At 43.6% G+C, this 17545-nt stretch overlaps 1 protein-coding gene across 9 annotated transcripts in view; it reads right to left on the bottom strand.

Annotated features, from left to right (window-relative positions):
• The window catches only part of EIF4G3 (eukaryotic translation initiation factor 4 gamma 3), a 151765-nt gene that overhangs the window by 84261 nt on the left and 49959 nt on the right, over positions 1 to 17545 (bottom strand). For 6 of the 9 annotated variants that reach the window (XM_076356315.1, XM_076356316.1, XM_076356323.1 and 3 more), the window contains exon 3: positions 16276 to 16419. The gene's annotated coding sequence lies outside the window, so the exon portion shown is untranslated. The remainder of the gene's footprint in view (positions 1 to 16275; positions 16420 to 17545) is intronic. The other 3 variants (XM_076356326.1, XM_076356329.1, XM_076356330.1) reach the window with 1 other exon arrangement.

The raw sequence follows: 17545 nt of genomic DNA, 5'->3' as shown, positions 1-17545 counted from the left end.
CAGTATGTACCATATCTCGCGGCAGTAATGACACCATAGCAATGAGCGATCGCAGCACGGCATAGAATAATCAAGCACTAACGAGACGCGGGGAAACTCTGGTACCTTTTTGTCCACAAGCTAGAGAAGTTGTCCTGCATTTGTAGTATCTTGCTGCTTGACTTTCTGCATCTGGGATCTCTGCCCAACATGAGATTAAAGCTTCTGCCCTTGGAGGATCAGCGGCTTTCTCTGTCAGTCCACGCACCTTGCAAAGGGTCCTGATGCTACTCTTCATGTCCTACCAGACAGCAGCGAGCACGCGCGGTAGGTGACTGTGTCGGGAAATATTATGAACGCTCAGTTCATAAGCCGACCAGCTGATCACCAGCTCCTTGTGCCTCCAGCTATGCATCTCAAGAGAAGAGACCCTACCCCAGTTAGTTTCAACTGCTGCTCCCGTCGCATCTCAGCAACAAGGGAGGAAAATTTCTGCGACTCTCCCCCTTCCTCAGGCTCATGAAACATGTTTTCTTCAGGCTTAACTTGCATGCAACAGAACAAAGCCTAAGTCAGATATCGCTTCCGTGCTACCCCCAAAGTAGCACCGACCCAAACACCTCCGAAACAGCCCGAGTTTTATTTTAATCACCCAAGCAAAAGGAAATTTGAAAGAAAGGAAGTGCAGCTATCACTAAGCCTAAAAAACTGAGAGCTTTAGGAAAAAGACTCTAAAGCAGGCATTTTTAAATACAGTGCCAAAGACAGCCACCTCATTGATGACAGATGTCATTTCTGACACTAGTAGGGCTGAGGGGCAAATGCAAGACAACGCAATCTAGTGTTAAATTTGCTTTAGTATTTAAACCCTATCAGAGTAAGTACAGCATTAAGTTGTAAATAAAGAAAAAAGCATATGAAGGCTTAAATAGCAGCTACTGAAGGTTTTCTGCTATTAAGCTGTCATCAAAACAAGGTAATTTTGGACAGCCAGTGCTGTTTCTAACCACGACGACCGCTCCGGGTGCTAGGTTCACAACTGCAGCCTTGAGGAACGAGTGCAATAAATCCCACTGAAGACAACAAACATCACCTAAATAAACATGTTTCACAACTATTACACAACAACAAGTGCTTCTGCTCGGCATGCTTCAAACCAGATGCAGGTATGCCTTAACTGGTATTTGTGTTAAAACCATAATGGGGGGGAAAAAAGGGGGGGAAAAGAAGTGCTTTATAAATTTCTGCAGGTACTAAGTTCACATATAAGTACATGGTAGCCTAAATAAACGATCAAAACATCCAACAGAATAAATCACAGCACTCCATTGCTTTTCAGACAAGTCAGCTGATTAAAAGTATCGCATCTATTCATCTGTCAAAAGGACTTTTTTCTGTGCCAAGCATCTAAATAGGTACACAAAGTAATATAATCACATGCAGTCACGCTGGAAAGATGTGGCTTTTATGCACCGTGGCTGAAATGCTGAGGATGAGGTGAGCAAACGAAGAGATCAGCGAGGAAATGCTCCAAAATTCTCCTAAATAAACTACCACGGAGGGGAAGGCAGGGAAGCAAATATCGCTCTGTATAAAAATTTTGGTTCAGAAGCATCTAAATGCTGGCATCGAAATCCCTGAAGTTCAAATAATTGCAGCACCCCGAGCTGGAACAGAACGGATGGCTGCTGAGCTGCTCCACTTTCAAGGCAGAGCAATTTGCTTCCCCTAAAGCTTTCATCTTAGTGATTTTATATTTCAGATGTGGCTATTCATGGGGGGAAGGTGATAATAGTTGTGTGTTTATGTATTCCCGCAACTTGCTGGGGAAAACCCTTTCTATCCGTCTTCTGTGCAGTTTCCACCTTGGGCTGCTGACTGCGTGAAGCAAAAAAAAAATAAAATAATCACTACCAGCAAAACAAATGAAAAAAGTTATTCTTAGATCAGTTTCTGAGCTGGTTAATAAACACTGAGCCTGCTGCGTAACATGACTCCCTCGGTACTGACTGTACTGGGAATAAACAGGCAAAGTACACACATCAGGTTCAGAAAAAGCTGAGTCACACAGCTCTCTGCCTCCCGCAGCTGGTGGAAATTTTTTTTTGGAACAAAACTCTTAAATCCCCAGGCAGAAAAGTGTCACTTGCTGAGCTTTCTGCCTTCGGCAGCGTGGTTGGGTTTGGTGTGGGAAGGGGTTAAGCCCTGTCGCCGTTTCTTGAATCCTCTCTTGACTTAGGGAAGAAGTTTGGCTGGGTCTATATTTACTAAAGTTACATACGAGGAGGAGAAATGGTCTTGTAGTTCCAACACATGACCGTGACTCAGGAGCTTGCCCCTCTATTACCATTGCTATCGCTGTGACCTTGGGTGAGAAAACCTTCGGACTTCCAGTTACCTCCCAGTAACACCAACGCAGTGACCACGTTCCTGTCGGGGGTGAGCTGAAACTCCGCTGAATGCCAGCAAAAAGCTTTAATCTCTTTGGGAGGAACATGACAGCGTAAGCAAAACATTTTATAACAATACAAAGCGTGCTGGGGCCAAAGGCAGCCCTCGGTTATCCTGGAGCAACCCCAAAGGCCATTTTTCGTGCATGGCCACAATAGAAAGCAATGCAATTCTTCCATGTGAATAAAAAATATGTACCTTGCCATAGTGGCTTATATCCCATTTGAGCGCTCAGCTCACTACACCCACAAACGGAGAGCACCCAGCTAAAAGCTTACTGAAAGTGCCACCACATGGACTTTCAAAAAGATTTTTAACCGTTTTATGTTGAGATGTAAAATATCAAAAACATGCATCAGATGGAAACAGGATAAAACTGTTGCAAGATCCATCTCTGTCCCCAAACAAAACCACACACATTTCTCTGGATGTAAACGTATTTCTGCACAACAGTGGTCTTTTACCAAGACATTCACTGACCCAGTTAAATGGCAAATATTGATTAAAGCTACACCAGGTGGGCACTTAGAGTAATACTCAGTCTACTTTATACTGAGGGGTCCTGTCCCTAAATTTATAAATTCTTGTTTATACAAGCTACCTGACACAAAATGCAGCTGCCCCTGGAACAACGTACAGGAGAGAGCACTACAAGAGTCATCGGCAAGATCATTGCGTGGGTGTTTCCTTTTTATATCCCCATTTTTAACAACCGGACTCAGTTTTCCTTCCAGCTGCTGAACTATTTTCCTCAAGGAAAACCACGACAGGGAACGCGGGACAGGCTGTGTTGATGCACCAGCCCTTGAGGCTGCTCTTAGAGCCTCTTAGAAAGTTTTCCCCTGGGTCACTGGCCTGGACAGCAGGAATTTGGCCTTGGATGCAGGTGAAGAAATTCCCTGCAGCAGCAGCATAAACCATCACTTGGTTCACAAGCGTGGAAGGATGGTGCCAGCAAGGATGCGGCTTTTAATTCTGAATCATCGTTTATTTGTTGAGTTGGGTTTGCTCTGCCCTCCCACAGCCTGAAATCGAATCACTGTACTACCTAAACGACTGCAACCGTGCAGCGCCCAATAAGCGCAAATCTCTCAGCATTCAGCTCTTAAAAAGTAAGCAGATTATAATTTAAAACCTGTATCTTCATTTCTACCCAATAAACTCACCCGCAGGCAAGCGCACACCAGAACAGCAGTTCTTCAGACTGTTCCTCCTACAAAGCCAGCACCTTTCTTTTTCCCCAAGCTTTGCTTTCTGAATGGCCCCAATTTTACGAAAGGTGTGTATCAGCACGAACTCACAGCGTCGGCAGAAGCAGCTGTCCTGTCTTCCCCCAAACCCAAGCGGTTTGCTCCTGTTCCTGTGCTCTTTCAGCAGTGGTGCTGGCTTCAAGTGACTGTGAAAGTGTTTAAAACTTCCAAATTACAGCAAGATTTTTTTTTTAATCTGATATGAAAAGCGATATTATTGCAAGGCCGAGATAACTGACTTTTAAAGGTCCCTTCCAGCCCAAACTATTCTATGATTCTGTAACAGCTACAGCGAGAGCATCCGAGAACAGCCCAGAATCTCCTACAACTACCGCCTACAAGACACGCTGCAAACAAAAGGCTCATTTTTCCATCTGGGTGCTGACTTATGAACACCGGTAGCATCAAGTGAAAGGGATGAAGAGGTTCCCGCTCTTGCTGTCCTCCCAGGGGCTGCAGCACCCGCAGCAGAGGTGACTGAACTGGAGGTGAAGCAGCTTTTGACCTCAAATTAGTATGTTTTCAATGGACAAAACAAAATACTTTTTAACTATGTTACTGAGCTCTCAACAGCGGCATCTCTGGAGATGCCCAGGATTCAGCTACCTCACCGTGGAGTTAGCAACCTGTGGGAAGAGCTCAGATAGCAAAGAATTAGGTCTTTTAATCCACCTGCACTCACAAATTAACACCATGAGAAGCCAAAACAGGCACACGAGACCTCAGTGTCTCTCTGCCCCTCCAATCTCAGTTTTGCTCAGGGTTACGTTATCGAGCTAGAAACACCCACCTTGGCGACAAATGCACAACAAAAACATAACACCTACATTATTTCAGCAGCCCTCCCAATGGCTGCAGGTACAAGCAATGAAGTCCTGCGGGGAAAGAGAAATAAGTGCCAAAAGAGCTCACAGAAATCCTGCAGGAGCGAACCGCGCTTGACACATCAAAAAGCATTCCCTTGGACCTGTACCAATGTCACTACAATACCTGGAAACCTGTGCTGCAACCATCTCAGGTTAGTTCCTGCATCTGAACACAAACATGACATTACTCAGCTCCAAGATTTCTTTTGAACATAGTTGATTTTTATTACTATTTTGGTAACTAGATGATTCAAATCTATCCTTTTTTTTTTTTCTTTCCTGGTGTGCCCTGCAGTCAGCAGAACAGGGTCACAGACGACTTCGAAGCTGCTGTCTGCCATGACTTGTATAATGTGAGTAATTTGAGTATGGTAGGAAAAAAATCTGTAGTATCTGTAATGTCTATCTGTAATCATAGAATCATGAAGGTTGGAAAAGACCTCTAAGATCATCGAGTCCAACCGTCGACCCAACACCCCCATGCCCACTAAACCATGTCCCTAAGCGCCTCATCTACTCGTCTTTTAAATACCTCCAGGGATGGGGACTCCACCACTTCCCTGGGCAGCCTGGTCCAATGTTTAACTACTCTTTCAGTAAAGAAATTTTTCCTCACGTCCAATCTAAACCTCCCCTGGCACAACTTGAGGCCGTTTCCTCTCGTCCTGTCGCTTGTTACTTGGGAGAAGAGACCGACCCCACCTCGCTACAACCTCCTTTCAGGGAGTTGTAGAGAGCGATGAGGTCTGCCCTCAGCCTCCTTTTCTCCAGGCTAAACAACCCCAGTTCCCTCAGCCGCTCCTCAGAAGACTTGTTCTCCAGACCCCTCACCAGCCTCGTTGCCCTTCTCTGGACACGCTCCAGCACCTCGACGTCCTTCTTGTAGTGAGGGGCCCAAAACTGAACACAGTATTCGAGGTGCGGCCTCACCAGTGCCGAGTACAGGGGCATGATCACTTCCCTTAATATATAGTAATATATAGAACCAGCTCATCTGCAAATATTACAAACGATGATGGAGAAGCCTGAATTATTAAATTTATTCATTTCAGGCTCTTCTACACAGTACCCTCTCAAATAATGCATAAAAGCATATTCTCACACTACTGTGAATTATCCCAGCTATACAGCTTTAGAAATAGCACAGCAACGATTAAACCAATAAATAAGCACAATTCCCCTCTAAATGCTCGTAGTTTGGCTTTCGTTATTTACAATGATACTTCAGCTGCAAATCATCAAACACGCTATCAGATTATTCTGTTTAAATATAAGTCCTCATTCACAGCTACATGTTCAAATATGCAGGTTTTTTGGTATACAGCACATAAAGAATTTCAAATTTTTTAAGCAGCTCATTTGCAAATTAGCCGGCATCACTGAAATCAGCTTGTCCTCATCATAGCATCTCTGTAAAATAAAATTACATGGCAGTTCTAGTCTGCTGACTCTCTATAAGCCAGTGCTGCTACACTGTAAGATGCATCAGTAACTTGAAAACACTCTGGTTTTCTGCATATATTGGTATATATTACTTGGAATATTCAAAGCCCCATTAAAATCAATGATGCAAGTACCAGAGCTCTTCTGTGACACTGAACAGGTTATGTAGATTAAAGGTTTCCACTTTAAAACAGGATTTAACACAATTACAGTGCAAACACCCTGCTCCTCACGAAGGGGCTGGGACACCGGTACAAAGTCTTTGCACGTCGGATTTACTAGGAAGCTTCAAGGTTTGGATTTGGATGGGAGCAGAGAGTAAACAGGAACTGTGACTGTTTGGTACGTTTATTTAGATATGTAGGGTTTTTTCAAAAGCCATTTCCTGAAAATGCTAGATACTCGGTTAGCTCCAGGTGTCTCATCCTATGGAGCTGGTGTGGATTTTAGGGATTCACTAAATTGCAGACGAGAAGACCGAGCAGAGAAGAGCCTGCGCTGCTTGCAGCAGTCGGCATCCTCACTTCTCCTCCTCCTCGCAAGCACATCGGTTTCCACTCTCCCCTTTTTCCATAAGCCCAGCCTTTAGGATAATTCCCCGTGTTGGTAAATATTAAACTCAGCCTTTAAAAAGATAAAAATATACTGACCCAGGAGGAATTACTTCTCTCGCAAATGTGACTCAACCCTTGCTACCTCTATTCCTCTGCAGCAGTTTGTCTCGGGGTATATCATCTGTGTCATTACCTGCCCTGCTAAACTTTTAACAACCTTTTTTATGGCTTTGTATGATTTAGCGTCACGCATTCAAGGGGGCAAAGGCAGCAAGCTGAACTGAGAAACAGAGTCCCAAGTAACAACCACAGAACTACAGGCATTTTTCTTATTTTAACACAAATAATCAGATTCCCACCGAGGGAAGGCGGTGAAGGAAACGTGGTTTCCTCTTCCCTGGACAAAGACGGTTTGTGCAAAGGACAACACAGACACAAGATACGCACTCCTTTCCTTCCTGCTTCAGACACTGTGGTTACTATTCCTGTAGGGACGTTACGAAGGAGGAGGGTGAAAAGGAAAAGCAAGACAGAAAGTGTCCCTGTTTGACACGCTATCTCCCGGAAGTTCAGGCTTACCCCGTGGTTTTAACATAATAATTGCAATTATTTTATCAGCAGCTATAATGCTGAATGCAACCGTCCCTTAACACGATGCTTCACGCAAAGGTAAATATAAACACACAGTTTTTGGGAGGAAAGAACAATCTTTCTGCTTTTTTTAAAAAAAAAAAAAAAAAGATGAGGCGCTCAAGCTAATAAGCCCAAGCCAAATTTCAGACTGCAGCGATGGGGCCAGCTGAAGATGCAGAGTGAAATATTTAAACAAGTGTAATTTTGAGACATTGGGGTGGACAGATGTCCTGCTACTGGCTGTCCTCCTCCCAAAGACACTTGTTTATTAAATTCATCAACACAGAATCTGCCTAGGTTCAAAACTGTTGTTAACGAAGGCAAGGATAATGCCACAGTACATTATCATTTCATAACATCTGTAAATGCTAGTATGAATTTACTTGGCTTCTTACAGAGACTGAAGTGACAGTCCCTGCCTTGACTGCAGCACACGGCTCGCAGCCGGGGGGTGGTCTGGTAATGACCATTACATAATTAAGTGAATTGGTATTTTCCAAAGGCACTCAAAAATACACCATGTGTGTGCGCCTGTGTGTGATGGGGGGAGAAATTCCAACATCTCCACTGTTGGAAGCAGACCTGTGAGAGACACCCTTGCGTTTACAAAGTGCCGGTTAAATTTCTTTCCAATTTAACCAGAACCTGAACTTTGAGGATGAATACTTGTGCTCAGGAACAGAACCTGCAGTCAGCTGAGAGCCCTAGTCCACGCTACTGTCAAAACAGCAGCAGCAAGTTTGAGCCTTTCCTCCTACTTTCCTCCAAAACCCAACAAAAAGCTCAAAAAATTTGTCGTCTTCTGTCTATCTCTAAGGACGTTTCCATCCTTGGAGATACTCAAAACCCAGGTGGACATGGTCCAGAGTAACCTGCTCCAGCTGACCCTGCTTTGAGCAGGCACTTGGACTAGATGATCTCCAGAGGTCCCTTCCAACCTTTTTATGAGTCTATGGCAGCAATCCAATAAAATGTTCAAGTTTTACTGCATTACACTGAAGCCCAGAAATACCACTGCATACAAAACTTTGTGCAAATTCAGACAGTTTAAAGCAACTAAATAAACTACTGGTTTCTAACAGCACCATAAGGAGGGGTCTGTGGAGAACACGGGCACAGCCCTTCCAGGCTACACGGAACCAAAAGTGGAATTACTGCTCCATAACCATCAAATCATTTTGTGCTCTTTGTCGTGAGCAGAAAGCAGCACATCAAGACTTCAGCTGGCAGAAGAACCACGCTGTTTATTGATTTCAAACCTTCACGCTCTTGGGTAGGTCCTCCCTTCCGAAGTTGTAAGTGGCTCCGGAGGTTATCCTTCAGTTCCCCCATCTGACACAACAGCTAATGATGGACTCCAGTAATTTATGGGCTCCTTCTTCCCAGTTTTATCTAGTTGCAGGGATATTTTCTGCCCTCTACATTTACAAAATGCAGACCGGGTAAAGCTCTGACTTCTGTGCCGACTTTGGTGTTTATTGGGACATATTGCCTTCTGCAACACATTGTGTTTGTTTAAAAACTACGTATTTTCTGGAGCATGCAAGAAAACATCCATTAAATTGCACGGAACAGAAGGTATTATTACAGAAGGAATACCAGAATAGAAATTATTAAACATAAGAAAATGGCAAGTTGCCTCGCATTATTTTGTCGTCTCATATTATGAACAAAAATGTGGTTCAACAAGTGGTAAAGTCTGAAAAGCATCAAAATAAAGCACACTCCACATGATTGTGAGAACAGAAAACGTGCACAGAAAAGTCCTGAAGAAAGGGATCCATACAATTTTAAAACAGCTACAGAGGAGTTTGATTTTCTATTAAAAATGCTATTTCAACCCCCCCCAAAAAAAGTTACTGGCAATTTTAAAACTGTTTTTGATTCACAATAGTATCACAAGCCAAAAGAAAACTCTTCCGCTAGATCATGCATCCAGGATGCATGTGGCCAAGACACTTACTGTGAGAGCTTTCTTATTCAAAATAACTCAGTTTACAGCAGGGTGGATGGGCCAGGGAAGGCTCCGAGCCAGGCTAGGGTTACTCCTGAAAGAAAAAGCTCAAGCAGCAGTAGAAAAAACACATTATCTTCCCCCACTGGGCACGCAAGACCACACGGAGAAGTATTAAACACACCTCTCAAAGCAGTAATCCACTGCAAAATGGAGTAGCAGCAGTGAGGGGGTGGGTCTGCAAGCAGACCTAGTCCTAACTAGACTCGGCATCTGTGCTGCAACCTTTCTTTTGCACATGTACGTGATACAATTTTAACAGATTTTTCTTTCTTTCCTTTCCTCGTTAGAAAAAAAATTAAGGCTGTTTCTAGTCCTTCCTAAGTGCACAGATACTAAAACCAATTCATTCATCCCACCTATGTCGTGCCTTTTGAAAGTTAACTGTTTCCAAGGTTAAATAATTATCAAAGTTAACAGCCTTCCCCACTATCCCAGCTCTCCCTTCCTGCAGCTCTTACACCCAGCTGCTCTCCCCAGACTAGAAGACACCCATGAAGTTGAGCATCCCTAGACAAAAGCACCCCAAAGCCCGAAAGCCACCACCAGCAGGTGCTGAGACACAGACATGCTTTATGGTTCCAGCACAGGCTTGCCCAGATTTAAACTAAGGAGGTAAAAAGCACAGCAATGAATCAAAAATAATGAAACATGTTATATGAGCAAATATTCCCAGCATTATTAACCCAATCAAAAACCTACTAATCCTATTACAAAACAGAGAGTTCAGCTGCACTTCCAGCAGGTCTTTAACACAAAGGCCAACAGAAGATTACACTTCTGGATTTATCGGCTATTAAATAACTTGCAATTTCAAATCTCCACCTGCAGTCATATATTCCTGCAAGCTCAGAATTAGTGAGCTGCATTAAAAATATGTGTTGTGAAGAAGCCTGACCCGGATGTATAGAAGCATGCACAAGAAAAGAAGTGGAAAGTGCAAGAGGTCAAATTCTTGACTGCTCAGAAAAAAATACATTAATGCGTATGTCTGGAAGGCAGGTCTCTTGCCCAGAAAGCACCATCAAGAGTTTAGCTGTTTAAATTTTCTTTATCCTCATTATCTGGTATGGACAGAAGACCCAAGAAACTGAAATCTGCTGTTCAGAGGGGCAGCACGCACATACAAACTTCTCCCTCGGCTGGTCCAGCCCCAATTTCTTCACTTACACAAGGAGAGTTTAATCCTTCATTCTTTGTCTACATCATTGTGGCTGCAAAGATGATTGCTAGTTAATGTCCTGACTGACAACCATACCTGCTCTACGAGTTACAGGATTCTGCGTGGTTTTAATCGGCATGAAATCTGCTATAACGGCACCTTACATAAAACAAGGAGGTTCCTGTATGGAAAAGCTCTCTGGGTAAAGAGTTCCCTGCAACACTTAGAGAACCGCCTCTGACCGAGGTGTCCACAAAAGATGCTCTCCTAACACAGAAAATGATGGACAGGGCGTTTGCACAAATGAGACTATGAAATTAGGGAGCCCTTTGCGCTCCAGGGGCCGTGGAAGTTTATTATCTCACTTTACACATAGCGAAGTATACATGGACTCGGATAACGGGGAATAGCTGCATTTGGGGGAAGACAAGCGTAACGTGTAGTTCGCGGGCAACAAAACACAGAAGGCAGCTGCCTCCAACACTTGTGAGCAAACAGCTACCGTAACACTGGCTATGCCCCACCTGACTTATCACAGGTCACAAATGGGCCAGGTTACAATTAAATTACAGTCCTCCTTCCATTCCAATCCATTAATAAACGTCACTTTATTAAAAGCATCTAAAATCTAAATTGGGCTACGAATGATGGGAGGGAAGTACTGAATAAACATCATGGTTATAACAGGATTCCGGCTCCCATAGAAAGAATCCAAGATAATAAAAAAGGGGCTTGGGGATTACCTATAAACATGCCACAGATGGCACACAGACATGCTTCCTGGCACAGATTCCCAGACCTTAAGCTACTAAGGAATGTCTCACTGCTATTACAAACGCTAATTTAGCGATGGTGACATTTTTGAGGACCAGAATGAGACCACAAAACTCTTTTCACTTAAGGCAAAGAACCAGATGGTAACAAGTTTCAGCTAGTACAATCTGTTTTGGATTTAAACCAGCCACCTAAAAGTCAAGGTCTCTGTACACCAAGATCCTGAGAATTCAGCTCTCTTGCACTTTTGTTTTCTGTGGGTGTATCTTGACATTGTCAGAAACGGATAAGGGATTATTAAACACAGCTCTCAATAACTACAACAGCTTCAGAGTAAGGTCTCAATAGATGCCACAGGGTCCTCTGCTAACTGGGTACTCCATCACTTCAGCCTACCAGGTAGCCACGGGCACAAAGCACCGATCTGCTCAGTGCATAGCATGTCCTTAACATGAGCTACAGCTTTCCCCAATTACAGAGGAAATTCCTGGCCATTTGTTCCAAGCATGGTCAGTCGGTGCTTACAAACTGTGGTCCCGGACTAAAAGAATCTCTCAGCACGCACATCAGAGCCCGCAGTTTTAAAGCTGAGGCAGAGAAAGCCAAGAGTCTTTTCCAAACCATTCCCCTCTTGTGTTGCTTCATCTCTCACGCCAGAACCCACTGCACTTGTTCCTTGGGATCCTTCAAAACGCTCCTAGGTCACGAGGAGGGATGAAATTGTCTTTTCCTGATGTCCTAAGCTTCACACGCTGCCTCCTGCTCGTGGTACAACTGGAGGAGCCCCCTCCTTCTCTTTTGATCACTCACTGGACAGAGGGAAGCACTTTTCTGCTGCCTCCTTCCAAGCCCCAGTGTGGTTGCTTTGGAAGAGCTCCGCTTTCTCGTTATTCCCATCTTAAGGCACGACTACACCATAAATTACTGTAACGTAAAGCCAGAGCCAGGGGCAGATTTACAGCATTTCAGCTGCTTTGCGTTAACTGCCTGTGTGAGTGCTCTTTGCCTGCACTACTTGCACTGGGCGATCTCACATCCACCATGGGATGAGAGTGCTCAGGCAAGCAGTTACCCTGTGGTGCCGGGCACACTGTAAATTCAAGCCCTAGCCGATCTCAGGATAACTTGCTCTGGTAGCCATGCCCAAGGAGAGACTTCTCTACTCCTTTTTCAATGACTTCTCCTTTCCTCTGTATGCTGAGAAAGTGAATCGCCTCAAACCAGCCACTTCTGAAGTCTGCAAGCCAAGAGAGGAGGCAGAGGAGATGCGCCCCTCCTCTCCCAGTCGGTACGAGGGGCCCTTTCACGCAAAGAACAACAGAAATATGAAATTTTATGTACGTGGGGCCACATCTGGCCATAACATCACTGCAGCAACATGTGCTGTGCATTCCCCAACGCCGGCGGAGTTCAACACATTCCTGAGAGCAGCAGTATGATTTCAAGGCCCTGGAATTTGGGAAGCAGAAACGCTGTCTCTTGCTGCGGAGACGGGGGTGTGGGACTGTTTCACATCGCTGCCAAGCTCTTCTCGTTTTGCTGCAGAAACTAACTCTGAAGGGCAGCAAAGTGCCAGAGGTTAGTCATTATGAAAGACTTTGGAGGAAGTTGAACAGCAAGCCTTTCTCTTGTTTTGGCTATGTCAAATGGAAAAGGTGGAAGAATAAGTGAAAAAGACACCAAACCACAGCACCGCACGACCATCTGTTTCTGTTTATTTAAATAGAGCTAAAGGAAAGCCAGCTACAAAGGTACAACATAAATTTGCACCTGACTTTTCTTCCCACAGGAGACACTAAATATCCCATACATCTCCTGGTCTATGGTTCCCAAAGTCTCTGTTACAGACCACTCAACACGAAGCTGTCATCTTGTCACGCACAAGTTTGCAGACCTATAAAGTGGTCCAGCTCCCACTGCCCAGAGCTTTTGTAAGGGACAGTAGTCCCTTTTATCACTTACCAGCATTTTAAGACATTACCTAATCCCCCATCACCCAGACTTACTGGGACAGCGAGGGGACCACTTGTGGAACCGCAGCACTTATTAACCCTCCGTTCTCCCTCGCAGCATGGCTTCTGCAAGATCCCCACTTGAAGAAACTGATGAGCAACTCCGAGCCCCAAGAGGAGGGATGCTGAGATGCCTACTAGATAAAAGCAAGGGACTGACCTTTCTGCTGAGCTCTGAACTGACAGTTAGCACTCAGAGTAATTTTGTGACCACGAAAGCAAGTAACACATATTCGATCACTGGCAAAATTATTTTTAGACCTAAATGATATCCGAAGCCCAAAACCATATATAAATATTTTCATTCACTACTGCCTAAACAGCAGTCCCTACCTTGGAAAGACTCAGTTTTATGAGTATTCATGAAGTCATGGTTCTGGTGGAGAAATCAATGACCCCTTAATCAGATTCTAATTCAAATGAAGTGGTCTCTTCCTTACCTTTTTAATTACTCTGTCAAATCCAGAACACGCACACCCCTCGCCACGCACACACCCCGCTACGTTAGGCACGACTGGACAAACGCAAAGACAACCTTTGTTCGGTGTTCAATCAACGTAGCGTCGGTTGTTAAGACACAGAGTAGTTTGTGAAGTGTTATATTGCTGTTACAGAAATCAGTAATAAACCATTCATCAGAATACCACGTCAGCTCTGGTCCCTTTATCTCAAAAGGGAAATAGCAGGATTTAAGGGGCCCAAGAATCAGACAAAAAGAACAATTACAGCATGGAAAAACTTTCAAGTGATGAGAGATTTAAAGGATTTTGATTGTTTACCTAAAAGAAAACAAATAAATGAAGTCATGATAGAAGTTCACAAAACTACAAGCGGTCTGGAAATAGGAAACTTCCACTCACCTCGTTTCTTAACGCAAGCACAAGAGGGCATTCAATGAAACCCACAGGAGAAAAATGATGGATGCAATGAAAAGGTAATACTTTCATCCAACACTCTGCTCAACTGGGGAATTTCTTACCATAATAGAATACTGAAACTCAACACCTGACAGGGGTCGAAGTGAGATATACGTAAGAATATTCAGAATTCTAGTGTTAAAAAAAAAACAAACACACCTTAAAGTTTACCCAAACCTGTAATAGTTCAGGGGTACGGAAAACTTTCTCTGGGGACAAGTTACCCTGTAACTGCTTATGTCAAGAGTCTTGAACCCCTTTCAAGCCTTACTGGTGAAAGTGTCCCAAGCGTAGGCACTTCCATTTTAACTCTTCACCATCACCTCCAGCTGCAAATGAGAGGGTCAACTGATGGGACAACACAACAGTGAAAATACCTGAGAAGCAAGCAGATGCCGTGAATGAACGGAAACCACTCTTTTTGTTGCTTTGCTACCGAATCCCAGCTCAAGCTCCCCAGACCTCACTCCTCTATAGTCCCAAAAGTGCGCAGTGACCGATGCTTTGCCTGGCTTATAACTTTGGATCTTGCTTTTTCTTCCTCTCACTAAGCACACAAGGGCCAGCCCCATACAGTCAGCGGACAAATATCCTCCTAGAGCCCTTGAGGATCCTCAGCTGACATGGAGGACGTAAGGTCAAACCGCTCCTACTAGCAGCATCGGAGTGACACAATCTGACGCTCATTTCCAAGACGATAAGAGCCAGCAGAACAGGAAACGAGCGTTTTCCCGGCTGGCTGGAACGGTGATTTGGCACAGAGCCCGCTCTCTACGTATGCACTGACTCAACAGGAAAATATTAAGGGAAGAAAAAAAAAACCCACACAAAACCTTGATTAGGATATTTTTTAGAAGAGGCTGCCTAGAATGTTCTCTTTCTTCTCTGCTTATCTGCCACATGATTAGCTTCCCTCTGTTGACGAGGTTTACCAGGAATTAATTTCTTGATACATGACACAAGCCAGACAACATTTTAGGGTTTGCTCTGCAACACTACTACTTTCTCCCTCTGTTACGTGAGGCTCAGTCTTCAAACCAGAGACTTCAGACAAAGATGAGCATTTGCACATTTTCAAACGTGACCACAAGTTTCCAGTTTTCCCACCAAGTTTTATCTAGAATGCATAATATTAAGGTGAAGTGTTCCTTACATGACCTTATTTGTTTTCACGTATCTCCTAGTCTAAAAGGTCAGCTGCAGTCTAATATTTCATGCAAATTAAAGAGGCTGGCAGGAGGACTAGAAAGCTTGCCTTCTCCCAGTGCTGCAATACACTGAAGGCTCTCACCACCACCTCGCCGCAGCATGCGGCCGTTCCCAGCCCATCCTCGGCTTGTCATCCTGCCTCCCCACGTAACATCTTGTTCAGAACGAAACCGCATTTCTTAATAGCCGACCTGCTCATGTCTTCCTACTTTATTCCATTTATTTGAACAAGTATAAATTAAGCAAGAGCAAACAAAACATAAGGCTTTCCCCTATCTCAAACTTCAATGCTTTTACATATCCCACTTTCCCCGATCCTGTATCTTTTATCTCCCCTCTTTCTGCGCCCCATTACCTGTCTCTTTTGCCCCTTCCTTTTTTAAGATAAGCTTCTCCACTCTCACGTCAACCCTGTAGAATATTCATCTAATAAAGACTACAAAAAGACCAATTTATTCCACATATCTTACCAAACACTATTTCTCCATTCTTATTATAACTCCTATTTATCTCTTCTTCTGTACTTTTTTTGTAATCAGTCCTTTGTCTCGTTCCTTTTATTAGCATTCATTTTTGTAATTCATTTTACTGTCCCACTTCAAAGGAGAATTACAGAATTGCAGCGTCCTGTACAAAACATTTGAAATGGAAAATCCCTCACAGAGGACATGGGGCACTTTTACAGCATTTAAAATGGAAGTCAGGCCATGCTCCAAAGCAGCCTAACCCAACAGCAAAGCACATTCCTCATGGATGAGTATTTCCTATAGTTTTTCAAGTTGCTTTTAGTTTCTGTTACAGAATCAACAATGAACTGATGCCTAATAAACCTGAATGCTACCTATAAGTCACTGCAAGGTTCGAGCCACATAAAGACATTATTCATTAATCAAGTTTTATACACTGGTCACAGACAAGACAGCTATGTCAAATTTTGAGCAGCAAAGCTGAGAATCAGACAAGAGGAAAAGAAGGAGGCTGGGAACGCTCTGCTCCAATGCCAGGTCTTACCTGTGAAAGCCCAGGGGACGATGCATGTCCCGGTGGCGTTGCAGCAAGATTTGGGTGTCCCTTATTTATTTCATGTGCAGTGTAAGGGGATGGGGCAGGAGGACCCGGTTGTCTTGCTACTTGTGTTACCTGTGTGGAGATAAACTGTTAGTAAAACACAGTATTAGTAATTCAATCTGTATAGATACTGTAATCTTCTTTTTAAGAAAGCAGCTAGCAGCATCTTTATATCTATATATATATAAAATAATATATATATTTATCTAAGTGAAACGCTGTACAAGTTAGTTAGCTATTTATATGATTCAGGAAAACGGGGAAGGATCGAAAAATAAGAGCACCAGCTGGAGTCACTGGTGGAGATGTCTAGGAACTGGATGAGCTTTACTGCTGCGGTCTTGCTTTGCAATATCCCTTTGACTTCAGGCCTGGGATCTTCTGATCTTTTCATTATAAGCTGTATCAAACAATATTGTGATTTTGCAAAGGGATACACATTACCAGTGACCCAAAAAACAAAGTAAGGGGAAAATTTGTACACTCCCCTCCAAAAAGGAAAAAAAGGACTGCACAGAGGCCCTCTTATCTGAAGGGCTTGCCACCAGCAAAGAATGAAATACCAAAGCAATTCTTGCATACACTTATCTCCTTTCTCAGCTTCCATAAAAAAATACTAATCAAAACACATTAAGCAAAATGTTGTAATATATATTCACGGCACATATACTTGCTCCACTGTACTATCTCCACGATGGAAGTGTTTTAAATAGACTTTATATAGTTGCTATAGTAAAAAAAGGAGAATCAAGGGGAAAAAAGAAACACAACCATTGGGTGACACCCCCCAGCAATTCAACACAACTAAGTTTTTGCAGATTTGGTTAAAGCTCATAGTATAGAAGTCCAGCACTCGCTTCTCACTGACCTTTCCCCTCAGACCTGTATTTCGCTTGCTGAAAATACCACTTAGCCATAGGCACTTAAAAGCACAAAATCAGGCAATGCTTGCAAGGGGACATTGCCACTGCATAGGTAGATACGCGTGTGTATATATTTCCCCAGCATCAGAAAAGAAGGCAGAAAGAAATTCCTGGCTCTTGATCCTGAACGGAGTATTAGCACCAAGCTCCAAGAGAGCAAAGTATGAGAGCAAAAGTCACAGAGTTTATGACTAAATGCTTTTTCCAACTCATTGTATTGCACTCCAAGTATTGATGCCTGTCATTACATTACCTAAACCACTAAAACAGCTGCACCAGCAACAAGAATG

Source organism: Aptenodytes patagonicus, chromosome 19, assembly GCF_965638725.1.
Source record: "Aptenodytes patagonicus chromosome 19, bAptPat1.pri.cur, whole genome shotgun sequence".
NCBI classification, from domain to species: domain Eukaryota; kingdom Metazoa; phylum Chordata; class Aves; order Sphenisciformes; family Spheniscidae; genus Aptenodytes; species Aptenodytes patagonicus.
Note: the sequence above shows the minus strand (reverse complement) of the source record. Positions and strands in the feature narration are given on the sequence as shown.